General features: G+C 37.6%; 1 protein-coding gene across 3 annotated transcripts in view; it reads right to left on the bottom strand.

Annotated features, from left to right (window-relative positions):
• The window catches only part of RNF2 (ring finger protein 2), a 42,203-nt gene extending 22,119 nt beyond the window's left edge, over positions 1-20,084 (bottom strand). Inside the window, exon 1 of one of the 3 annotated variants that reach the window (XM_081299946.1) lies at positions 19,757-20,084. The gene's annotated coding sequence lies outside the window, so the exon portion shown is untranslated. Of the gene's footprint in view, positions 1-19,525; positions 19,635-19,756 lie in introns of those variants that run through there. The other 2 variants (XM_081299945.1, XM_081299947.1) reach the window with 2 other exon arrangements.
• Positions 20,085-26,708: the final 6,624 nt, after the last annotated feature.

Below are 26,708 nucleotides of genomic sequence, written 5' to 3' on the forward strand. Positions count from 1 at the left end.
GAGCGCTCTACCACTGAACCACAACCCCAGCCTTATTTATTTATTGAGACAGGATCTCACCAAGTTTTTTAGGACCTCACTAAATTGCTGAGTATCATCTTGAACTTGAGATCCTCTTCCTCAGCTTCTGTGAGTCACTGGGATTACAGGCATGCAACACAACATCCAGCAGCATATGGATATTTGCAATGACATAAGGACATATGCACTGACATTCAGAGTCCACACAGGTAATCTAGAATAATAGCATTTCAAAATCATTAATTTAATTACTTATGGAAAAACCCCTTTTTCTGGGTTCCAGGGATTGTAATGTGGTTGTCTTCAAGGTTTCATTTATCAACTTACCACATTTGACAAACATAACTATAAAATACCAATGAATACAACCAGTTCTCCACAGACAATACTAAAATCTTTATCCTGTATATGATTAGTTTCCTTAATTTGTTTTTACACTGTGAAATAAATATCAGAAAATATAATCACTTCTAAATTACTTAGATTATTCCATTTTCCTAGGGAGCATTTTTCTTCATTAGAGATATGCTTCTCTAATTACTAATAAACAAAGAAAACTAAAAAGTTTCTATTTTTTATTTTTGGCAATACTGAGGATTGAATCCAGGAGTGCTTCTATCACTAAGCTATATCCCCAGTCTTGGCTTTGTTTTTCTAGACGGATATCACTAAATTGGCCTTGAATTTGGCAATCTTCCTGCCTCAGCCTTCCAAATAGCTAGCTGGGATTACAGGTATATGCCATGGGCCAGCAGTTTCTATGTCTTGAATAAGCAAATTTTTCCTTAGTTAAAACATTGCTTGCTTACAGAACACAGGTGTTAGATTTTAGAAATGAACTCAAGACTAGGCAAATCAGGGAGCTATAAAAAATTCTGAGTAAGCAATCCAACTGCTATCATAACATTGCCTACAGTGACTATCACCTCATAAATACCACTTTCAGCATTTTAATCTAAAACTACAGCTGTAAAACAGACACTAATTTCTGTAAACTTCTAAAAACATAAATAGTTATTTCCTTATTAAAAAAGTGCCATTGTACTGAACATCTGGAATACTCATCTAAATTAGTTTTGGCAAGCTAATAGCTTCTTTATTTAAAAAGGTAATATAATCAATTCCTAATTGGATTATATATCTTTCCCACACTGAAGAATACAGTACCAGGAACACAGAACAGGAACCATTTAAAGGTGATTTTACAAATCCTCATTATTCAGTTTTAATTAAGTTTTTGAGTATTAGTAATAAATTTAATGTTTTCTAGATTATAAAGTTATTGTTACAAGAAAAATAAATGCTGTAAGATTTTTAAGGCTTAGCTTAAAATGCAGACCTAGATTATTTAGTGTGATCTGTGTCCTTTTAACATATTTCTCCTAACACCATTTTATCTCTTCCAATGAGGTACCCTTTCACACACATATAGGTACTTTTGTAGTAGTCCAAATTTAGTCTTCCTTTAAGGTTTCAGAACATACCTATTAAGGTCTAATACTGGTCAACACAGTTATATTAGCAGGAGTCTTATTTTCCTTCTGTCCCTTTGCCTATCCATATTGGAAGCTAACAGACTTATAATAAACAACAGTTGAGGAGTTGAGGAAGCATTTACTGAGGGCTTTCATTGTGATAGAAAATGAAAACCTCCAAGAGCTTACTGGCTTAAAGGAAAGGACAGTCCCTGAACATACACGTTTTCAATACAATTTGATAAATGTTACAAGAGCAACAAAAAAGTCAACTGGGGGAGCAGAAATTAAAACAGGTTTCCTAGAGAAAGGGACTCCTCTCTTGGAGGAGCAACTGAAGGGTTAATCAAGTGAGGAAAGAAAAGCTGCCCAGAAGGACGAATATAACAACTAATAAGCAAAGGCAGAACTCAGCATGGTGTGTTCAGGAAACTCCAATCAGTTTACTATGAAATGAGTCAAATGAGGGCGTTAGGGAGTAGCTTGGGGTAAGGCTGAATAACTGAACTGTGGATTACATCAGGGAGACCTAATATGCCATAGAAATGTGTCAGGAAAGATCCACAGTACAACAAGGTCAGATTTACATTTAGACAGAGCAGTCACCTCTGGCCAGAGTGGAGAATAGATTACAACTGTTAATAATGATGCCAGAAGCAGTGGCACATGCCTATAATCCCAGCAATCTGGGAGGGTGAGGCAGGAGGACCACAAGTTTAAGGCCAGCCTCAGCAATCGAGAAAGACCTTGTCTCAAAATAAAATAGGCTGGAGATGTGGCTCAGTGGTAAAGTTCCCCTGGGTTAAATCCCGAGTTAAAAAAACAAAACAAAAACAAAACTATTAATAGGATGAACTAGGAAGGCAGGGCTCAAAAATACTTACTTGTATTTTGATACAAGGAATATAGAAAATAAGAAGTGCTCCCAAACTTGCGGCTGCAGAGATGTTGATGACAGAAAATAAGACAGTAAAACAAGAAATGGTATTTTTACTACATACATACATATTAGTGAATGTTCTAATCAGAATGGGAGGAAAGGGAAAGTAAAAAAAATGAATGAATTTATCCAAGTTGAATGGGGGGGGGCACACAAAAATCAGCTGCATTTCTGTTCACTAACAATGAACAATCTAAAAAAGAAATTAATAAAAAATCCCATTTACAATAACAAAAAATAATAATAGAATATGCATCACATAACCATATTCCAGTAAATGACAGACTATATATACACTGGTGGTCCTACAAGACTATACCACCTAGTGACATCGTAGCCACTTTGTGTAAGTACACTCTATGATATTCACATAGTGATGACAACTCCTGCCAACTCATTTCTCAGTCATGTTCCCAATGTTAACTGGTGTGTGACCGTACTTAAATTACTTAACCAAAGGAGGCAAAATAAAGTCTGTACACTGAAAATTACAAAACACTCCTGAAAGTAATGAAAGACTAAGTAAATGGGAATACATCCTATGTGCATAGGCTAGATTTAATATGAAGATGAGAATAGTACTCAAAGTAATCTACAGATACAATGTAATCCTAATGAAAATCCCAGTGCCTGTGTTTTGCCTGTCTGGTATCCCCAACCCCAAAAATACTGAAAAACTCATCCTAAAAATTCTTACAAACTCTCAAAGGACTCCAAATAGCCAGAATAATCTTGAAATAGAAGAATAAAGCTAGAGGACTCCGATCTCTAGATTTCAAGACACAGGCACTGGGATTTTCATTAGGATTACATTGTATCTGTAGATTACTTTGAGTACTATTCTCATCTTCATATTAAATCTTCTAGCACATAGGATGTATTCCCATTTACTTAGTCTTTTATTACTTTCAAGTAATGAAAATAATGCTCAAGTAATCAAAATAATGTCCACTGACAGAAGAATGGATAAACAAAATACAGTGTGTATATACACACACACACACACACACACACACACACACACGTATAGTGACATATTGCCCTGCCTCAAAAAAGAATGGAACTCTCATACACACTATTACCATAAACCTGGAAAGAATTATATACTAAGCACAATAACCAACATAAAAGGACAAAGATTATATAATTCCACTTGCATGAGGTGGTTAAACTAGTCATGTTAACACTCAGAAAATGGAACAGTGTTGGGCTGGGGCTGTGGTTCAGTGGCAAAACACTTGCCTAGCATGTGAGAGGCACTGGGTTCGATCCTTAGCACCGCATACAAAAAATAAACAAAGGCATGCTGTCCATCTACCACTACAAAAAATTTAAAAAGAAAGAAAACAGAACAGTGGTTAGCAGAAGCTGGGGAAAGAATGCAGTAGGATCTTACTATTTAATAAGTAGAGTTTCACTGTGGAATTATGGAAAGGAACAGTGGTGATGGCTATCCAACAAAGTGAATGTAATTAATGTCACCGAACTACAGAAAATATGACAAACTTTGTCATGTATATTTTATCACAATAATAAAATAAAAACGTATGCCAGGAGTGATGGTGCACACCTCATATCCGAGTGGCTTGAGAGGCTGAGGCAGGAGGATGCCTCAGCAACTTAGCAAGGCCCTAAGTAACTGTGCAAGACCCTATCTCAAAATAAAAAAGGGCTGGGGATGTGGTTCAGTGGTAAAGCACCCCCTGAAGGGTTCAATCCCTGGTACTCCCTACCACAAAAGAGAAGAAAAAAAGGAAGTGGTATAACATTTTCTAGAAAGAAATGGAAAGCTGAATTCCCTTTTGGACTTCTTGAATATAAGATACATGTAGGTCACCAAGAAAACACCCCCCCCCACACACACACACAGCCTTAAAGACTTTGAATTACAGACTCTCTGTATCTGACTAAAATGTAATACTTCAGGAGGTCTAGGGAAGAATACTTTTCATTTTCTAGCTTTTAGAGAATATCTACATCTTGTGGCCTGTGGCCCCTTCCTACCTCAAGGAAGACAATACTATCTGGCAGGGAAAAAACCTACATTAAACCTGCAAAAACTCTTCTGAGACAATACCAAAAAAAAAAAACCAAAGTATAAAATATAAAGTACACATTTAATAGAATTCTGTGAAGAATATGTTGTTATTATGATTGTTGTAATAAAAACAAGACAAAACAACCTATCCTATCCAACATACATTCCTAATAAAGGAGAAATGGCAGACTGCTCCAAGGGATAATAATAAACATTAATCATAGTTCATGAAATAAAAGTTAACTTACCTAGCTACAATGTTACAGCTAAATAAGAAGTAAAAATTCTGGTGTTCTGTTGTACCACAAGATGACTATGGTTAATAAAAATGTATATTTTATTTTGGATTATAATATCTTATCAATCTAAGATACAGTAAAATATCCCATTTATAAATTCTAAACTTCTTTTGAATTAAGTCTTCAACTAGAGTAGATTGAATAATGGCCCCCCCAAGACATCCATGCCCTAATTCTCAAAGTTTGTGAAAGTTACTTTACATGGGATAAGGTATTTACAGGGCCAATGTGGTTAAACCAAGAATTGTGAGAAACTTATCCTGGATGATCTAGATTTGGCCCAATATAATTACGAGGGTCCTTATGAGTCAGACAAGGTGATATGATGACAGAGTAGAGTCAAAAAAGGGGACGTGATGAAGGAGGTAGAGGTAGTAAAGTGAGAAATCTCAAAACACAAAGTTGCTGCCTTGAGACAGATGAGGGGCCACAGGCCAAAAGGTGTAGGCAGCATCTAAAAGCTAGAACAGGAAAGGTATTCTCTCCTAGACTTCCACAAAAAAAAAAAAAAAAAAAAAAAAAAAATCAGACCTTCCAACACCTTAACTTTAAACTCATAAAACCCATTTTGGACTTCTGTCAGAAAGTAACAGAATAAATCAGAAAGTAACAGAATAAATTCATGTTTCTTATGGTATGGATGTAAGGTGTCCCCCCAAAAACTCATGTGTGAGACAACATAAGGAGGTTTGGAGGAGAAATGACTGGGCCACAATTTTAATCTAATCAGTGAAATAATCCTCTGATGGGATTAACTGTATGGCGGCTGCAGGCAGGTGGGTGTGGCTGGAGGAAAAGGCTCATTGGGGGCATATAGCTATAAGGTATACATTTTGTATCTGGAGAATGGACTCCCCCACCCCTTCCTGATTATCATTTGAGCTGTTCCCTCTGCCACATTCTTTGCCATGATGTTCGACCTCACCTCGTGTGAAATGGCCCTGAGGAGTGGAGCTCAAAAACCATGAACCCCTAAATAAACCTTTCCTCCTTCATTGTTGTTCTTTTAGTCACAGCATCGGAAAAAGCTAACTAAAACAGTGTTGTTTCCAAGTTACTAATTTGTTATGGCAATAACAGGAAACTAATAGGACAGGTGAACCCCAATTATCAGGAGAAACCCAATAGTAGAATGGAAGAAGGTGAGGGAAAATACGAACTTCAGTTTATTTGCCCAGTGGAATCTCATCTTCCACAAAAAGAAAACTAAATGCACCCACAGGAAAAAGTCTTCCTCTAGAAAACTAGTTCTCAGTTTTAGTTGCATATAGAAATTACCTGAAGAACTTTTAAACAATGTTGATATCTAAGTCCCATTTTAGGCCAACTGAATTTAACATCTCTCATGTCACAGTATAATTTAAAAGCCAGCCAAACAGTTTTTATGTGCAGCCAAAATTATGAATCAGACAAAAATTAGTGTCTTAATGACCTAAGAAATTTCTGACTTTTCCAACTATGACTAGAAGTTCCTGAAACATTCACTGAAATGTGGCTCAGAATTCATTTATTCCATGGTTTACTGTATGTTTTGCTGACATCAACTTTGACAAAAAGAAGTTACAGAAAAAAAAAATTGCTAGGGACAAATTCCCAGAAGTACCATCATTGGATCAAAAGGCAGATATATATATTTTTTTTACTCTGACAAATACTGCTAAATAGCTATACTAACTTACATTTAAACAAATTAGGGATTAGCAACATTTTTTTAAAAGCCTGTCCAGTTGGATAAGTGGGAATGACATTTCCTAATTTGCAAGTCTTAATCATTCGTGAAAGGGATTATCTTTTCACAGCTTTATTGATCATTTTTTGGTCTCTCAATTACTTATATCCATTTTTATCAACTTTTATTTATTTATTTTAGTTGTAGTTGGACACAACACTTTATTTTATTTATTTTTATGTGGTGTTGAGGATTGAACCCAGGGCCTCGAAGATGACAGGCAAGCACTCTACCATTGAGCCACAACCCCAACCCTAGCTTTTTAAAAGGTTTGTAAGAAAATAACTTTTGTTTGTTAAATGTGTTTCCCCCCAGTTTCTGGCTTTTGTTTTTACTTCTTATTTGTATTTTAACTTTTTCTCCATGGCATCTACACTCTAAAATTATAAAACATCTACCTACAATTTCTAATATTTTCAGATTTTTAAAAAAAATACATATTTAAGAGATCAGGAATCTAATTTTTCCATTCCATGTAATTGGCAAGTTACTCCAACATATTTATTGTTCTCTCTTCTCATCAACAAGTTAGCATGCTATCTTTTAACTCTTAATAAGTTCTCCCTAGCATTTTTCTCCCTTGTTTGTACTCAGCCTTGTGATATATTTGCTGCCACTAGATGGAGACAATTTCATAGTAAGAATATTGGTAACTGAAGAGGAATACCCACAAAATTTCTACAAAACACCAACTGTAAAGAAGTCCTACTTAATTTTAGGGTGAATTAAGATGAGTAACTTTAGTTGCAAATTCAGTTTCCTCTTTTGTAAATGTATGGCTTTATAGGTAGCCTCAAAAACTCACAACTCTAAATATTCTACGGAACAAACTTGTTTAAGAATGAAAAAAAGAGAACTTTGAATACACATACATATATTTTATGCCTATATAATACGTAGGTAAGTATGTGAAAACTTCATAAAACATAAGATTAACCGACTGTACACCTTTCTAAGCTGTTGACAATAATTCTTGTATATTCCGTGTATACTGTCCATCAAGTGACCATGTAACAATGCAGAAAGTAAGTCACAGCAACATTCCCTTAGCCACTGAAAATATAAAATATACTATACCACTGAAAATATACTTTTCTGGGGCTGGGGATGTGGCTCAAGCGGTAGCGCGCTCGCCTGGCATGCGTGCGGCCCGGGTTCGATCCTCAGCACCACATACCAACAAAGATGTTGTGTCCACCGAGAACTAAAAAATAAATATTAAAAATTCTCTCTCTCTCTCTCCCCTCTCTCACTCTCTCTTTAAAAAAAAAAAAAAAGAGAAAATATACTTTTCTAGGAATGGCACAATCAGTTGAATAATTATACCTGTGGTAAGAAAGTAACCTAATAATCAGATTAAGATAAGAAAGACAGAACTTGAAAGCTGAGGCTCCCACACTTTTCAAAAATTTTTTTTAGTTGCAGATGGACACAATATCCTTATTTTATGTGGTGCTGTGGATCGAACCCAGTGCCTCACACATGTGAGCTACAACCCCAGCCCGGCCTTCGAACTCTTTAAACAGCAACTGAAATAACCCTCTCATAAAGCAGCTAAGCAATTCATTTCTAGAGATAAAAAATTCATGCTCTTTAACACACTAACCTTAGTCCTAAGAAATCATGCATTTCCATGCATGGTGGCGCACATCTATAATCCCAGTGGCTCAGGAGGCTGAGGCAGGAGGATCAAAAGTTCAAAGCTAGCCTGCAAGGTGCTAAACAACTCAGTGAGACCCTGTATCTAAATAAAATACAAAATAGGGCTGAGGATATGGCTCAGTGGTCCAGTGTCCCAGAGTTCAATCCTGTACCCACCCCCCCAAAAAAAGAAATAATGCACTGATAATAGATAATAGTTATAGAGTGCTTACCACTTTGTTTGAAATTCTGTTTAATTCTAACAACCCTATGAAGTAAATGCCAAATTACTGCCTTCATTTAATAAATTTAGTTTAATAACTAATGAGATATTTATGTAACAAATAAAGAAAGAGTCAAAATACAAACAACTTGCTTAAAGGTCTCAATGTAAATGTTAGAGGCAATACTCAAAAACAGGCCTGTTTGACTAAGGTCATGCCCTTAACCAAAACTAAACACACGATTATTATTGGTACTATATAATAAAAATACCATTCATATGTATGTTTACCACAAGCACAATTTTTTCATTTCAATCATCAAAGAAAAGTTATTAATACCATATGCAATGACCAGAAATACCTACAAAATTATGATGCCAATCATTTGCATCTGTGCTACAATTAGAACTGTAAAACTTTTTTGGGGGTGGGGGTGGGAAGGGGGTACCAGAGATTGAATCAGGGACACTCAACCACTGAGCCATATCCCTAGCCCTATTTTGTATTTTATTTAGAGACAGGGGCTCACTGAGTTGCTTAGCACCTCACTCTTGGGGAAGCTTGCTAAGAACTCTCGATCCTCCTGCTTCAGCCTCCCAAGCCCCTGGGATTACAAGCATGCACCATTGCACCACTGCTAAAACTTATATTCTAAAAGGTAACTTGGAGTTAAGAGTTTTTCAGTTTTTGTGGGGTTTTTTTTTTTTTGAAAGGGGAGTTCCCTTACATCTTTCAACTCTAACTATTATGTTACCACATTACAATTAGCACACACTTTTAACAAACATTTTTTTTAAAGAGAGAATGAGAGATGAGAGAGAGAGAGAGAGAGAATTTTTTTTTTAATATTTATTTTTTAGTTCTCGGCGGACACAACATCTTTGTTGGTATGTGGTGCTGAGGATCGAACCCGGGCCGCACGCATACCAGGCGAGCGGGCTACCGCTTGAGCCACATCCCCAGCCCCAAACAAACATTTTTAATATAACAAGAGACAAGAGCAGGAGTGAAGAAATTATTTCAGGTATCTCTTTCAAATAGGGTAAATTTTCATTTGCAAAATAGACACCCCCTCCCCAAAAAAACTATTATTATGGAGACTATCAACAACCAGATGGGGATTCAGAAGATCTCAATTCTCATTTTGTGATTTGAAGGAATTGCAAAAGCATATCAATTTTGTATCAATCTCCCTCTTTCTGTCTCTGTATAAAATACACACCTATCTACCCACCCACCCTTCCTTATCTTTCAATTCCTGCAAATTGCATCAAAAAAGAAATTCTGGCAGAAGTACCTCCAGAAGTTCTAAAGGCCAAAACAAAGTCAGGTACTTGGAATAGGAAGCATGGGGGGGGGGGGCTTTTAGAAAGATTTATCTTTTAAGATTAACACAATCACAAAAGCTGCAAAAATTTAGCACAGTTCATATATTACTGGAAATTACCATGACTTTGAGCAAGTCAATATACAGTTCCAAATATCATCATGTATAAAATGAGCATGTTTTAGATAATATACTTAAAAAAAAAAACTGTTGCTCTGGAAATAATGCAAAGACCTCCATAAAATGATGAAATGCCACAAGAGCAAAGCTACTTATTAACCATTAGTTAGGTTTTTATTATTATTATTTTTTTGGTGGATCAAATCCGAGGTTAGGAGCATACTAAGCAAGCACTCTACCACTGAGTCATACCCCCACCCAGGCTTAACAATCTTAATGTTGAGTTATTCAAACAATAAATGTTAAAGAGAAAAATTGTAATAATGCCTTCCTAATGTTTTTTTAAAAAAACAGATAAAATAATAAAATCCATCCTCTCATAAGCAAAACTGATTCTACATTATTGGATAATAAAAGGAAAAGAACACTAATATTAATTCAATATAACAGATATTGTTTGTGGAACTTTTTACAGTTTTCAATCAGCCTCCATTTTTTAAACAAAATTTCTACAAGTTCATGGTTCTTAATTAACCCTAACCCTAACTCTCTTTAAGAATCTGGTGAGAGCTGTGGCTGTGGCTCAGTATTAGAGCGCTTGTCTTGCACTGGGTTTGATCCTCAGCACATTAAAAAAAAAAAAAAAAAATTAAATAAAGGTTAAAAAAACAGCTGATGAAAGTAAGAAATTCTTATTACTTCTTGGAGGAAAAAAGGACACACAAAAACATGTGTACAAAAAATTTCAGAGTATGCATGGATCCACAGAAGGGACCAAGAACAAGATCCACGGGGACCAAGAATACCTGTTCCACACTATGTAAAAAAGAATTTCCAAGACTAAATGGGGAAACAGTTTATCTTCTCTAATCCCTTGTTTTCTCTTCAACTGTACTGCACAAGTTGCTGCCATCAAAGAGTTACAGATTTCATCCTTTAAAGGTAAACTTATGGGCTGGGGATGTGGCTCAAGCAGTGGGTAGCACGCTCGCCTGGCATGCCAGAGGCCAGGGTTTGATCCTCAGCACCACATACAAACAGATGTTGTGTCCGCCAAAAACTAAAAAATAAATGTTGAAAGTTCTCTCTCTCTCTCCCTCCCTCCCCCTCTCTCTGTCTCACTCTCTCTTAAAATAAATAAATAAGTAAATAAAGGTAAACTTATACCCAGGCTAGGTGGCACACACCTGTAATTCCAGCGGCTCAGGAGGCTGAGGCTGGAGGGTCACGAGTACAAAGCCAGCCTCAGCAATTCATTGAGACCGTGTTTCTAAGTAAAATACAAAGTAGGGCTGGGGATGTGGCTCAGTGGTTGAGTACCTGAGTCCAAAAAAAAAAGAAAGGTAAATTTATGGAGGTAACAGGTACTTTTTTCACCCCACTGACACAATGATCACTGGACCTCCCTATCATCAACATAAGTAGTAAGCTAAGAGAAACTTTGTGATCTAACCACAAGGAAATATACTATGGTATATCCAACTGCAATTTGCAATCATTAGAAACGGTACCAAAGCTGGTGCAGTGGCAAAAAAAAAAAAAAAAAAAGAATTAAGCAAAACAACTGAAATGATATCTGATTAAAAGACTATAATTTATGAAAAAGCTTAGGAGGCTGAGGCAGAAGGATCACAAATTCAAAGCCAGGCTCAGCAACTTGGAGAAACCCTAAACAACTCAAAATAAAAAATAAAAAGGGCTGGGAATGTCTCTCAGTGGTTATGAACTCCTGGATTCAATTCCTGGTAACAAAATAAATGAATAAACAAATTACCAAGCTATGACACAAATATTTATGATCTTTGATGTTAGATCTTTTTTAAACACTCAAATTTAGATCTACATATAAAATACAGTTAAAACTGTGGTTTTTCCTTTTTTTAAAAAATATTTTTAGTTGTAGACAGACACAATACTTTGTTTATTTAGTTTTATGTGGTGCTGGGGATCGAACCCAGGGCCTCATACATGCTAGGCAAGTGCTCTACTACTGAGCTACAACCCCAACCCCTACAACTGTGTTTTGAACAAAACCAAATTTATTCTCAAAAGGAAATACATCAAAATTAAGAGCAGTTGAGTACTGAAAGCACAGATTATTTTTCCTACTTCTTAAATTTTACAAAACTAAAAACCCTTTTATATATGAATTAAGCAAGGGCTAGGGATATAGCTCAGTTGGTAGAGTCCTTGCCTAGCCTACATAATGCCCTGGGTTCAATCCCCAGTACTAACACACACACACACACACACACACACACACACACACACAGATTAAGCAACAACTGAAATGATATCTGATTAAAAGACTATAATTTATGAACCTTCTCCCATTCTTAGCTCTTAAACTACTACCGAAAGGACTGAAATATTGATCCTAGAGATTAAAACTAAAAATAATCCATTTAAGAAATGAATGATGAATAATTTATCTTCAAAAGCTTTTTCTCCTCACTGGGACACTAATGTTGTCTTACTTTTCCTAAATCAATTATTTCAACAGATTACACAAAAGATTTGAGAACAAATTAAACTGACATTAATAATGTTATCTATATTATATGTAAGTGTAACATTAGCCTTTTCTATGTGCTGGAGTTGGGCTCAGGGTGAAGCTCAATGGTAGAACATGTGCTTCATGAAATGAGATCCTGAATTCAACTCCCAGCACCAAATGAATAAGTAAGTCAAAGACTTCTGGAGGGAAAAAAGGAAAGAAATTGCATTAATAATTAAACCCTGGCTAACTCAACCTGGCAAATGGGACCTATATTTCAATATAACTATATAATTATAATAATTATATATTATAATTATAATAACAATATTAGTGAAATTCCAGTTTAATACTTCGGACAGTATAAACTACCAATATATAAACTAAACATATTAAACTACCAACAACATACATTTCTGTCACTGCACTGTCACGTGAGGAAATGTTCCTAGGACATAATCTCATAGCTATAAAAAGCATATTTTCACTCAAAGAGCTGTTTTCTTCACAAATGTTAACCAAATATTTTGAGGAAGGATAAAAAGTTCACTGAAACTAAATAACAATTTTCAATCTTGCTAAGCATACATTTTAAAAGCAGAGATTTTCTGAAACTGATGTAACTCATATAAACCAAAACTTTTTTTTTTTAAGAGTAATTTCCAGCCAAAACAGTCGTAGTATCTGTTTTTGTACTCCCTTAGGCCCTTGTCACTTAAACAATCTACAAAGTGGCAGTTCTGTTCCTACACAAGTAATGAAATCTGAGGTACTGTTTCAGGATATAAGCAGGATACTTAACCCTGTGGAAAAGAAACTAATGAGACATGCCAACCTTAAAAAGCTAGGGTTATAGTAATTTCATAACTCCTCCCACATCCCATTCCACCCTAACAATTTTCTCAAAATGGAAACTCAAAAACTTGAAATTAGACACAAAACTCTCACCAGGATCCAAGCCATGAATCAAGGGATCTTTCTCTTTCTTTCTTCATACGCCTCCCTTACACTTACAATGTGCTTTGCTGTTACAAAAACCCCTTTACCTACGTTACCTGAGTATCTTAGCAAATAATCTGTATACACACTCAGAAAGGCCAAGAATATTGTCAACAGTGAAACCAGACCTAGAAATCAAGTCTCCTGCCTTCAATTCTAAAGCCTTTCTATTATATACAGCAAACACTACCCCTTCTGTAATATAGTAAAGCCTTCTATAAAACATTTGGCTGGGTTCCAAGACAACCATCCCAGACTGAATTAGACTCTATATAGTAAATAGTGTAAATAGTAAGGGTTTAGGGTTTAATGCAATTACTGGCATGAAGGCATATGTCTTTTTAAAAGTGAAGCATTAGTTGGTTTTAAATTAAATCAATATGGTATGTACATGGTAGGGGAAAGCAAGCAGAACACTTCTAAAATGAAGTCAAAATGAAGTACTGCAGATTTGCACATTTCACAATAGCTAACGGAGATAGTGTAATCAATACAGAAATGAGGAAATAGAGCAGACAATCTTTAAAAATGTGAAAAAAAACTGTATATGGTTTTATTTTTAGGAAAATGAAGACAAATTTCTGTCTCCCCCCCCCATAAACAGATCTTTAGAATATTAATTAAGTAATAAAGGAGGTAAAGGAGAATTTTATTCAATCATCAAAAGGAATCCCTGCCAAAATCACTGCTCTGGAATTCAGCAGATCAGAAATCCAACATCCCTTTAATAGATAATTTACTGGTGCTACACAGTTGAACTTTACTGATTATTTTATCCTTTCACTCATATTCATTAAGTCAAATACCACCACCCCAACAGTTTCTAATGGCCCCAGAAGCAAAAAAACAATGTCTATAAGATTTTATTTTCCTTGTTCAGTGAAAAAGCAAATTTCTCAAGTATCTATATGCACAATACTAGGATAAGATGAAAGTGCACAAAGTGATAGTCTTTAATTAAGATGAAAAGTACTGAAAAAAGTTTAATGATGGCTATGATTATGTGACAAAATTGAGAAATCATAGAAAAACAGCTTTCAGAGGAGTTGAGCTGAACACAGAATAAAGTGAGAGCTGGGCTAGTGGCACACAACTGTAATCCCATCGATCTGGGAGGCTGAGGCAGGAGGACTGCAAGTTTTAATCAGCCTCAGCAATTTAGCTAGGCCCTAATCAACTTAGTGAGGCCCTGTCTCAAAGTAAAAAATAAAAAGGGCTGGAGATGTGGCTCAGTGGTTGAGCACCCCTGGGTTCAAACCCCAGTACCCCCAAAAAAATTTTAAAAAGAATAAAGTTGGATTTGATCATGTATAGATAAAAAAGAAATTGTACTAGTCATTATTTGGCTAGAAATTTGGCTAGAAACAGAAAAAGCAAATTGGCTACTATGTCTTTTGGGGTTCCAAAACACATCACTCATCTGTTATTGCATTTAACACTATACAGTAGTTTATTTGTCATGGCCACTTAGACTAATTCCTTAAGAATAAAAACCTAATTTGATTCATTTTTCTATTCCTAAAACCTTGTGAGAGAGTCTGGCACACAGAACATAATCAATAAATGTTTTTTTTTTTTGAAAGTCAAACTAAGGACAGAGTTAAAAATTTAAATTATTACATTTAACACTATTTATGCAGGTCATTTATTCATTTCTCAACTCTTAAATTACCCTTCTAAGGTGCTTTATGATGCTTAGGCTGAGACTATGCAACTATATTTCACCATCTCTTCTGCCAGATTTTGCCAACCAGGGTAGCAAGTGGAGACTGGAAAACAGGAATTTCAGACTTCCTTCTAGTTCCTGTCAGTGGCAATAACGGTCCCTGGCCCTGGCAGCAGTAACTGGTTCTAGCCTCCAGCTTCTTTTGATACTTCCAGAAACAGCCATATCACATGCCTTCATAGTCACTAACAGCTGAACAATGCTAACCTTTCCAAAAATTCAGCACCAGGTCCATGGAACCTTTCTCAGAGGGTCTTAGGTTCCTATTATTGTAATGTTCCCTTTTAGCTCTTATGTCCATCTAATCAACCCCCTACATTAAATCCTCTGTTATTCTTAGTCAAGTTTCTGTTTTCTCAATACATAATAAACACAGTAGGCCAGGTGTGGTGGTGTGCAGGCCTGTAATCCCAGCAACTCAGGAGGCTGAGGCAGGAGGATTGCAAGTTCAAAGTCAGCCTTAGCAATTTAGCATGGCACTTAGCAACTCAGCAAGACCCTGTCTCTAAATAAAATATAAAAAAGGGCTGAGGATGTTGCTCAGTGGTTGGGCACCCCTGGGTTCAATCCTCAGTACCAAAAAATACTAATAAAATAAAATAAACACAGTGATTCTAACTACTCTCCTCCAGATATTTTGCTGCTTCACTAAAGAGGAAACAAAACGTGGGGTTATAGATAAAATCCATCTTATAAAGGTTAGCCTGGAACCTTCTTTTGAGCTGAAGCATAAAAAAACCACTTTTGTGATTTAATTTACTTTGTGATTTTTTATTCAGCTTTGGGGGGGGGTGAGAAATATTATAAATAATGTAGGCTAGCCCAAGGACACCAACATACCTCCTTTTACTATGACACATATCCTAAAGATAATGTGAGATGAGGTTGATCTTCTATGCCCCAGTATTGTCAGTCCCCATGGGCCTCTCGTAGTGTGGTGAAAGACCATGCTGATTCTTGTATTTTAAAAAGACTGGGTTTTGGCCAGGCACAGTGGTGGCTCAGGAGACTGAGACAGGAGGATCCTGAGGTTCAAAGCCACCATCAGCAACAGTGAGGTGCTAAGCAATTCAGCGAGACTGTCCCTAAATAAAAATACAAAAAATAGGGCTGGGGATATGGCACAGTGGTTAAGTGTCCTGAATTCAATCCCTGGTATGTCCCCGCCACAAAAAAGAATAGGTTTTGAGGGGAGGTTTGTTTTGTTATTGTTCAACATGCTCCTAACTATTTCAGCTAGTGTTCAAGGAAAGAAACAGCAATTTCCTGCAACATTAAAGCTAAGCTGAACTTACTGGTAAATTCTGCCTTCCTATTCTCAAGTATTTTTCGTTTTGTTTTGTGCTGGAGAATGCTATTAGCTCTACCAATGAACTACACTCCCAGTCTCAAACATAATTTTTTTTCCACTACATATGATTTCCATTTTACAGGTTGACTTTGGAATGTAACATCATCATAAAATACAACTAGTGGAATTCTATTTTGCTCTATAGTATAGAAAGAGGGGGGAAAATGAAAGAAAGAAGCACCTTTGCAGGAGAGTCCACGTTTTTCACTTGGCCATTAAAATTTCACTGAAAAATGTCCAAATTAGGCAATTTAATATGAGGTTAATTTTTTAAATCCTTTTTCACTATTATATTTAATAAATATTTTTTACATTCTGACAAATGGCAGACATGCCAAAGCAGCAAACCGGTTGTTAATTCACTCTCCAAATGAAATGGGAGATGCAAATTTTAAGCAATGAATTTTTGATAACATAGGTAACTGCTGAGCATCCAACAAGACATACCACTAGGCACAGTCATACAAGTCCACTTCAGCAGCCCAACACCCACAAGGCAAAAGAGAAACTGAGAACATGGCTAGTTCTACTGGAGTTCCTCCACATGTATAGAACTGGATAATGAGTCATCTACCCTTTTAGCATCTACATTCAGGAACTCATCATCCAACTCCCATCTATGAACAAAGTAAAGTTAGTTTCTACTTAAATGTCAAGGGTCCTATTACCACAGTAAGAATATCTATGTAAAACCACCAAACTCTCCGCAATAAATACCAAAAGATTCAGTGAACACATTAGGTAGAAGGGTCATGTAAGGATCTTTAGACCTGTAGAGAATAGATTGGGAAACCGGTACTGTACTTTTGTACACCAAAAAATACCTCTCAGTTAAATGCAAATTGAGTCAGTAAGTTACTGACAGTTAAGATTTCAAAAAAAAAAAAAAAAAATCAAGAAATCAGACAGTGTGATAACAATGTCTGCCTTCCACAGGGCATGTAACAAACACCACCAATTAAAAGTCATTTGTAGATTTGTATGTGTGCAGAATGTATACATAATCCCACAAGTATCTGTCCTTTTTTTAAAAACAGCAAATAGAGGTAAATTTTTAATTTTTCAGAATTTCAATAAATGAGTCACTTCAAAACTATGAAGTGCTTTAAGTTACACTAGAAACACTGACAGAATTTTGATAAAGTATATCTTAATGTTAACTCATTTCTCTTGCTGGAAGGAGTTACACTTCTTTACTAATGTACAGAAATTAAAACTGTCACTGAAACATCTGGTTGTGTATTATTCATTAGGCATATATCACACCTTTATTCCAAAAACTGCTGAATTACAAATCATGAGTAAATCAGATTAAAGAAAGAAACCTGAGATGACAAACCGAAGGTCAGTAACAGAAAAATGAAATTCCAATCACGTGTGCTGGCCTGGTCCATATTTATATCCCCTCAAACCTGGGCGTTTTGAGTGCTTTTGACACAAGCAAAGAAAAATTCCCAGTATTTGATGTCTGCACTGTCTACATATGTTAGTGATTCTTATTTGAAATTTTTTGTGCGGCACATTTGAGGAGCCTTAGCCTATTTTTCAAATACTCAAACGAAGTAGGCTGACTCAGGCAGTTTTCCTTCTTAAAGTCACCATTTTATTTTTCATCTATAATTAATCTCAAGCGTGGATTCCACAAGGGTACCTGAGGGAAGTAACTGAAGTCCTTAGAAAAAGTAAGGGATCATATTTGCTGTGCTATCACTGGAAAAAAGAAGTCTAATATAACTACCCATTATTTTACTAAAAAAGTTGATTAAGTGCATAATCAAGATTTTAAGATACCTGTTGATTGTGACAATCAGAAATTTCAGGCAGAAAAAGGAATATCAAAGAGTCACAGTACTGGGGCTGGGGATGTGGCTCAAGCGGTAGCGCGCTCGCCTGGCATGCTTGTGGCCCGGGTTCGATCCTCAGCACCACATACCAACAAAGATGTTGTGTCCACCAAGAACTAAAAAATAAATATTAAAAAAATTCTCTCTCTCTCTCTCTCTCCTCTCTCACTCTCTCTTTAAAAAAAAAAAAAGTCACAGTACTGCCACTTAAATACTTTATAAATCCAAGGATCGGGTTTCACTTTAAGAACCAATATCTAACATATCAATATAAATTATTTTAAAAACTCAACAATAACACCTAATTCAAATCGGATTATCTACCAATTACAGTAAGTATTCTACTTGATAATTCTGGAGGTACCAAAAATAGATTATGTAATGCAAATTGCTCATACATTCGTTTTAAATATAATACTCAGTTTAAAATATTGAAGCCATGGCTTGATCTTTAATTTTCAAAATAACAGCGTATTCCTAAAACGCTGGGTGCATATTTAACCTTTCCACAGCAAATTTCTTCAAACACCTCAAAGAAACCTGGCATTTTTAAGCCACATTACAACGTAAGACACACAGGTAAAACTTCCGACGACCTCCTAAAAGATGCTCACAGGGGTTTTAAGGAGATGAATCTAGAATTGGTCTTGGTGGGCAAATAATCGGAATGAACCTCAAAAGTTTGAAAGACCCATTTTACTAACACCATCTCTGGGAGCTGGAAAGCGACTTGGGCAGGAGGGAAACGATCCTGACAACCAGGACGACAGCTCCCAGGCGACAGTGTACCCAGGATCTCAGCAGAAACCACAGGGTTCAAAACGCGAAGCTTCCATCAGAAACCCGGAGACACCTCCTCCCCCCACGGCTCCTCCGGGAAAGCTCGCGGCTTTGGAAAGCAGCAACAGATATTCCGGAGCAGGGGGCGGCACTCCAGGAATGTGTGGGGCCCGGTGGGGTCTCCCCGCAGCCTACAGGGAGCCCCGACCTGGAGCAGCTCCGGCGCACAAGAACCCCGACTCCAGGCCCCCGGGGGGAAAACGGGTTGTTTGCACAAAGTGCCCCTACCCCACCCCCACGGTGCAGACACAAGACCGCGGAGGCGAGGGGAAAGCCCGAAGAAAAAACCCGCATTCCACTCCGCCCGCCTCCGGAGCGGAGCCGCAGGGAGGCTGGGCGCCCGCCCCCGGAGGCAGGGGCCGCACCGCAGCCCGGCCGCCGCGCTGAGCGAGGGCTCGCCGCGAGAGTAGGAGCCCCTGCGCTTCGCCCACCCGGTCCTCCGCGGCGGGCTCACCCCCTCCCCAGGACTCTCGAAGAAACGCGAACAATGAGAAGCCGCCTCCCCCGCCATCCCCGCGGCCAGCACGGCCGGGGGCGGCGGCGCCATCTCCCCTCACGCCCCCGCGGACACACACCCCCCCCTTCCGGGCGCGGGGCCGCCGTCAAGCGCCGGCACCCGGCCGAGCGGACGCGCGTCCCAGCCCGCCGCTCCCGCGCCCTTCGCCTCGCCGCCCGCCCCACTCACCGACTCCTACCCCAGCCCGGGGCTCCGCTGGCCGCGGCCGGAGCGAGACTCAGGTATCAGCCGCCGCGGCCGCCGGCGCCGCCGCACAATATGGCGAGCCTCGGCTTCCGCAATGGAGCTCGGGAAATACAACAGGGGCCGCTCAATATTCATGAGAGACGGAGGGGAAGCCGGCTCCGCCGGCGCTACGGAGAGGGCGGGAAGAAGCCAGTGAGGGAGGAGGCGGAGGCGCGGGACGGGGACGTGCACGGCGCGGGGAGGCCCGCGGAGCGAGGGGAGGGGGCGCCGCCGCGTGCTGGCCAGGACGGCCTGGGCGCCGCGCCCCGCCCCGGTCGGCGCCCCGCCCCCGCCTCCAGGCCCCGCCCCCGCGCCCCCGCCCCCGGCGCCCCCCGCGGCCACTCGCAGCCCCAGGGCTACGCCTGGTGACGGCGGCGCCACTTTGTCCTCAGTGTGCACTCTCTCCGAGTTCTCATCCCTACCTCGGTACACCTGGTGCGCCTCCCTGGTCCGCTGTTGGGGTTCAGGCTCAGACTTGGTCTTGGTACACCCATCCCACCGGTAGAAATCCTCGTTAGGTGTTCACCTCCACGACTTCACCTGAACTCCCGGCACCCTGGAGTCCCTTGGATACACACACGCTTTTCATCCTTGGAGAGTAAACCTGCAAGATCTAATTATTTCGGGAAAAAGTGGCCTTCAACTCTAAAAGTATGTTGTTGGACGTCTGTTAGCATTCTGGTCGTTCTCATCAGGGCTCTTACTGTTAGACCTTGCTGCTGTGTTATTTCTACTTCTTGGCCCTTTCCTCTGCTGCATTGTCTTCTGAACTTGAGAATGCAAGAAATAATAGCTTAAATAGATGTAATAACTACCTAAAACACAGCCTATGGGAAATTTTTGCTTAATAGATATAAATTATGAGCTGAAGACGTAATAACAAAGAAGTGAAAGATTTGCCTAACTTAAAGATGTACCATCAGTGAGATGTCATTTATCTGGAAAAGATAACCAACAATACCAGACGATGAATATGATGAATGTGAAGGCACTTGTGACAAGGAATGGACTTGCACGAAGAATTCAGCAAACCGGTTTATAGCCTCCAATAACTATGTGGTTTAGGTGGATTACATAACTTCTCTGGACTTTGTTTTCCTCTTTTGCAAAATAAGAAATTGTGTTAAATGATTCTAAGGTCTTGTCCAGCTCCTGAACTCTTTAAAACTCTAGGTAAGCAATTCCAAATAAATGATATGAATTTACATAGGAATTTTTAAAAGACATATCAATCCCAGCTGATGTGCTCAGGGACAATTTCTTGAGGAGCTGGGATTTGAGTTGGTCTTTGACAGCCTTGGATAGGTGGGAAAAAAAGAGGACAGGCATTAAAATATTAAAGACAACACATTATTTATGCTTCCTAATAGCTACTAAAGTAAACAAGACTAAAGCATTATTCTTTTTTAGTGGCTTGAAAAAACTCTCCCTTACTATTCATAGTTTTAAATAAGAAATGACTATTTTCTGACTTTACAAACCCTTCAAGGTTAAGCTCTTCCTCAGATGTGAATATAAAATCAAAATAATCATGAATCTCTGCTTTTCCCTTATTGTGAGAGTCCACTTTGTAGAGACAGTACAGTTGTGGAAGCATCTTCTTTCTTTACTGGAGATGACTGTTTGTGTAATTCAATCAAAGGAAGACAGCATGTTCATAATTTAGGACCTTTTGCACTAGTTAAAATGTTTTTGAAAAAATTACAATGTGTGGTTAGATTAAGCAATTCAATTGATTTTGAAAAGTGATCATTTGTAGAAAGCACAGGAATTTTATGTATTAAAGTTAATATAGTACTTAAAAAAGATTCACGGGAGAATTAGTGGAAAATGGAAAACTTATGGGATATCTGAATTAAATGTGATTAAAAAGCTAGACCTCAGGCTAACATCCTTAATATGAAAGACACTACTGACAAATTAATGGAACTTATTATATCTCTTACTCGGTTACTCGAACACTTGATAGTAGCACGTGTTTGGGTAAGAGATCTTCCCTAACTATATTAACCAGGAAAAGTTTATATTATGATGTATAGTAACAGACATTGCCATAATGGACATGCCTTAACACAACAAAAAAGTTTATTCATGCTTCTCGCTCCTTATGGGAAAGACTGTTCCAATCCCTTCAGGAGCTAGATTGACAGACTCTGCCATCTTATAGCTCTATCACCAGGAACGCAGCAACTCATTTTCTATGGCAAAAAAAGAAAATGACTGAAGGTCTCTATGAACTTTTCAGAGCCCTAACTTGGAGGGAAAACAGATCATCAATCATATTTCTTTGCCCAGAACTACTTACACAGTCCCACACATCTGCGGGGAGACTGAATCCTTGAACCGAGTTCAGGAGAAGTGGGGATTTTGGTGAACAATGCTAATATCACCCACTTTGACATCACCAGTTGGTTTCTGGATGCTATGAAAAACACTCCAATTTCTCTTGTGTAACTTCAAGAAAGTTACACTTTCAAAAACTAATTCTCTATAGGTGTTCAGCTCACTGTTGTATAGAGTGAACTTTCCAATTCCTTTTTCTTTGTATTAATTATACAGTATAGATTGTCCCCAACTTAAAATGTTTTACTTGAATGTTTCAACTTTGTTATAGTACAAAAACGCATTCATGCAACCATTTCATTTCTTCACTTTCAGTACAGTGTTCAATAAATTACGTGAGATATTCTGTGTTTTATTATAAAATAGGCTTTATGTTAATTTTGTCCACTGTAAGCTAAGTAATATAAGTGACATGAGAATGTTTAAGGGAGAGTAGGTTAAGCTATGATGTGTAATAGGTTAGGTATATTGAATGCATTTTCAATTTAACAATGCTTTCAAGTTACTATGGGTTTATTGAGTCATAACCTGTTTGTAAGACGAGGATCATCTATATATTAATCAATGTAAACGCCACAGTCAATGGATCAGTAGTGATTTGGCATATGGAGAATACATTTCTTTTTCATACTCTTTGACTTGAATCCTAGCCAGGTATGGTGGTGTATGCCTATAATCCCAGTGACTCTGGAGGCTAATTCAAGAGGATTGCATGTTCCAGGCCAACCTCAGCAACTTAGCAAAGCCCTAAATAACTGAACAAGACCCTGTCTCAAATTTTAAAATTAAAAAAAGGGAGGCTGGGGATGTAGTTCAGTGGTTAAAGTGCCCCTGGGTTAAATCCCCAGTACCAAAGAGGGGGGAAAAGATAGGAAGAGTATCATCCTAGATTGAAACTGGGTTTTTATGTCTCACCCTGTACAAAAATCAATTCAGAATGGGTTGATTTGAAAAAGAATATTTTTGTCTAGAGTTCCTCTAGTCATCCACCTTTAATGTGATACTTGAATTATGTAATGTTAATTTAATGTTCTACTTAAAATATGAATGTCACTTTCAATTAGTACATTTGACGTGCAGCATGTTACTAGAAAATTTTTATAATTATTTTGTAAAATAAGACCTAAGTATAAGATCTAAAACTTTGAAACTACTAGAAGAAAACATAGGAGAGACATTTCAAGATATAAACACAGGCAGCAACTTTGTAAGTAAGACTCCAATAGCTGAGGAAATAATAGCAAGACTTAACAAATGGAATTACATTAAAATGGAAACTTTCTGCACAGCAAAGGAGTCAACTGAGTAAAGTGAAAGAATAGAAGAAAAGTCTTTGCCAGGTAACTATTCTGATAGACGATGAATACCAGAATATATAAAGACCTCAAAAAAACTTAACACCAAAAAACAAACAACAACAAAAAAACATCAATAAATGGACAAATGAATTGAACAGACATTTCTCAAAAACACTATGAATGGGCAATAATTACATGAAAAAAATGTACAACATATTTAGCCCAGAGAAATGCAAATCAAAACTGTGCTGTGATTCCATCTCACCCCAGTCAGAATAGCCACCATCAAGAATACTAAAAACAAATGCTGCTGAGTATACAGGTGGGAGCCAGGGCAGGGGACCAGTATGCACTGTTGGTGGAGGGTGAATTGGTGTAGGCACTATGAAAATCAGTATGGAGGGTCCTCAAAAAACTAAAAATAGGGACTGGGGTTGTGGCTCAGTGGGTAGAGCACTTGCCTGGCATGTGTGAGGCACTGAGTTCAATTCTCAGCACCGCATATAAGTAAATGATTAAAATAGAGGTCCATTGACAACTAAAAAATACATATTTTTTTTAAAAACCTAAAAATAGAACTAACATATGATCCAGGTCTACCACTCCCCCGTATATACCTGAAGGAATTAAAGCAGCATACTGTAGAGATACCTGTATATCCATGTTTATTGTGACACAATTCATAGTAGCCAACTTACGGAATCAGCTTAGGTTCCCATCAACTGATGAATGGATACATATACAACAGAGTATTATTCAGAAATAAGAAAAGCAAAATCATATCATTTACAGGAAAATGGATAAACTGGAGAGCATCATGTTAAATGAAATAAGCCAGACTCAGAGAAGTATCACATGTTTTATATGTGAAATCTAAGGAGGAGAAAATATTACATGAAAGGGAGGTAAAGTAGAAATGGGGGGTAGAAATGATCAAAGTATATTCTATGCATACATGAATTTGCCATGACAAAACCTATTATTCTGTATGATTAATATGCACTTAAACAAAAGTTGCAATGAGGATTAAATGAAATAATGTTCATAAAGTATGGAATATCATCTGGAACAAATTTTCTAATAACCCTCTACTTGCATGTTAAATGTACTAATTGAAAGTAATATTCATATTTTAAGTAGAAGAACATTAAATTAACCCTACATAACCCTACAAAACCTACATGTTAGGTTTTGTAACCTAACAGTCAAAATTTCTATCAAGATTACATCTGGGGTGGGGTTGTGGCTCAGCAGTAGAGCGCTTGCCTAGCATGCGCGAGGCCCTGGGTTAGATCCTCAACACCACATAAAAATAAATAAATAAACAAAATAAAGTATTGTGTCTAACCAAAAAATAAATAATAAAAAAAAAACCAGATTACATCTGGTCTCTCTTTCACTAACTAGGCAATGTATCTGAAATGGAAAATCAGGCTGCCTATTTTATATCCATCACATGGACTTCTTTTCAACCATGCTGCAATTATCTAATTGCTCTCTGCTCATAAGCACTGAAGGCTAAGTCACCAGTAGTCAGTTAATACTAAACTATGTATACATCACGGTTCACAGGGCACTTTCAGATCTATTATTTTAATGAATTTTCATAATAATACTCCAAGGTATTATTCCATCTTAATAATTGAGAGAAATGTGATTTCTTCGGTTCAATAAGTCTCCTAAACACTGAGTTAGGAAGTGGCAGGGTTGGGGCTCCAACCTAGATCAGTGGACTCCAGGGCAGGACTTATTACTTTGGCACACATGCCTCACCCTTCCATTCTTCCTGTACCTGTGTATCTTTCTCCTTTCTGATCAGCAAGTAGTACTTGAAACACACATCTCCAGGGCTGCCTCTCAACATTACTGTTTATTCTGATCCTCGGTGTGGTTTATTTTCAAGAAGCCAGAGATGCTGCTACTATAATAGTCTATGAACCTGATCCATTGACAGGAAACCAGCAGGTTCCATTTTTTGTTTTCTTAGAAAACTTGCTTCAACAGAACAAAACAAAATTAAAATGAAAGGTAGGCTAAAAGACTGGAATAGCTTGAGAATTAAATACCATCTCTATATATACTATTGTCAGATATATCATCTACCAAAATCTTTATTTTCCATCTTTTGGATATGTGTGCTTTCTCTGAAAGAGCCAAGTTAAGTAGAAACATGTAGAAAGGCCGAAAGAGACCTATAATTCAAGGTGGCTTTCGGGAACAGGCAACTCAAGATTTACAACCTCTTCAGCTGGAAAAATATAACCCTAGCCACAAGCCTTAGTGAAGTTTTATTTGTATTTCAGCAGAGTGCATTTCTGTCTGTAGCATTTTCCTTAGTGTGCAACTCCTTTTTATATTCCCAAGACAACCAAAATAATTGGTGCTACTCTTATTCGTTGGCTATTCAACTGAAAGGAATTAAACAGGTGAAATGAGATGGGCTATTTACGCTTTTGGAGAGAGCAAATCAATATTGCTATTTCTCTCCCATGGAGACTTGGAATGGTATTTTATATGTCCCAGATGTGGCTACATTCTGCCTAACATCTGCTAGTGCATTTTATTAAAATAATGAACTATCATGTGTTTGAAAAGCCAAGGATGAATTAAAGTTTTCATTCTAATGCAACACAAAGAGCTATTTTCTTATAGTTAATAATCGTTAATATAAGGGGAAGATATTGTGATATTATATTTTCAAATATAAACTAAATATTATTTAATAATTGCTAGCTTTTTATTTTCTAATATGAAGAAAGTTTATTCCATTCAAACAAACCTTTGCAGGGTTTGTGTTTTTTTGTTTTTTTCCTTCAAAATGTTTACTTCGAGAGATGGGATTTGTGCCTTGGCAGTGATCTAGAAACATCAAGAGTCATCCTGGAAACTAAGAAGAAACAGATAACTCAGATGCAAATTCAGAACTAAAGTAGAAAAGGCTCTGGAAAGGAAGGCCAGAAAATCCTAGAGGGAAAATAGAGATGGAGAGTGAAAAATATTTAAATCAAGTTACAATTCACTCAGATTGCCTTTATGGACATTTTAATTTTTTCCACCTAAGAGAAACATGATGCTAGAATGGATTTTTTGTGGGGCATGGGATTAGAGGGTAAAGACACCTCTTTTCTAAGACAGTTTGTAGAAATGTTTTCTGGCAAAGAATTTAGAAGAATTGCCAAATCCCACCCATGCAAGAAAATCTTATTTTATTTTAGACTATATCAATATTTGGAAACCCCTGCAAAACCTTCTGT

This window comes from Spermophilus citellus (genome assembly GCF_964194105.1).
Source record: "Spermophilus citellus genome assembly, chromosome: 6".
Classification (NCBI taxonomy): Eukaryota; Metazoa; Chordata; class Mammalia; order Rodentia; family Sciuridae; genus Spermophilus; species Spermophilus citellus.